Raw genomic sequence first — 1,359 nt, forward strand, 5'->3', positions numbered from 1 at the left:
ACATTTTGGCATATTGACAAGAACATACATAAAAATTATTAGAGTAAATTGGGTCCTCTCCCTTTTTTTGAAGTCAGGTGAAAATAATAACATGTTCTTTTTTGAACTTGGTTGAAAAGCAGCATAACGAATCTCACTTCTTGCGAAAGGAAAGCCGTGATTCAACAATTTTACTAATGTTTTTCCTTGTAACTTGTTCAATTTCAACCGGATCCCATAATCAGAACCTTACCAAACTTTCACCAAACTCTCCTTGTAGTGTCTCCTTTTCAATAAAAAAGAATCGTCGGAATTGGTTGGCGTATGGCATATGGAGAGTTATTCATTTATTTGTCGCGCACATGTCTAATGAAATTTAAAATTTATGTGATTTTCCCCCAGACATGGTCGTATAGGTATGTAAATTTGTTTTATATTATAATACAAGTATATGCTAAAATGGAAATCTCCCTTGGTGGTCCCCTACCCTCATTAAGGAACTGTGTACATATTATATTTTAAATAATATAACCCTTCTAATTTCGGATATGCATTGTTTGTTAGTTACTCGGCTAGTAACGAAAGTATTGTTTCACATATCCCGAGCATTACTCGATTCGGTACCACCATTCTCTTTCTCCTATCTTACCTCCCGCCTCAGGAGTATCATCATCTGTACCACATGGATGCACTTGTGGCGTCTACCGTGTGTGCGTCAAGATAACATCCAGATCTTTGAAGTTTCTATATTTTTATGTATTTGTTTTACTGATTATTAAAAAGATATAATTTTATTAATGAATACTTCATTGTTCATCGCATTATGAATACACAATGCATAAAATATTTTTTATTTGTATTAAAAACAAGAATAACAATTAAAATTAACATATTTATTAATTGTGTAAAAAATATAGGGTAATTCATTGATCTACTGTATAAAATAATATAGTTGATGTACGGTTATACAAGGTTTATTAAATGATTTCTTTTTTTCGGATTCAGATCGGATTTCGAATTCCGGAGGCATTGCGAGTTGAGTGTCGTAACTCAACGCCGCGCCTTGCCTCGACACCAGAGCGGAGAAATGAACATATAAATTTAAATAAATATTTCACTTCCTGTAGATGGGCTTCCTTTCTGGGTCAAACCCACAACCAGTCGCGCTTATAATCACATTTTGTGCCTCTGCCTCAGAATTGGTCTCAATAATATTTGTTAAACTCTTCAATTAAAACTAACAGTAAAATAATATTTTATTGGAAAAATAACAAATATAATTAACATATAGTTTTTCCATAATAGATAATAATTGATTATGAAATAATAATACTTATCGTGCGTGAGAATGTATCGAGATGTCAAATCTTTATCGTTCAG

Source organism: Heliconius melpomene, chromosome 13, assembly GCF_056956725.1.
Source record: "Heliconius melpomene rosina isolate 202511_hmr_F chromosome 13, ASM5695672v1, whole genome shotgun sequence".
In the NCBI taxonomy this organism is placed as follows: Eukaryota; Metazoa; Arthropoda; class Insecta; order Lepidoptera; family Nymphalidae; genus Heliconius; species Heliconius melpomene.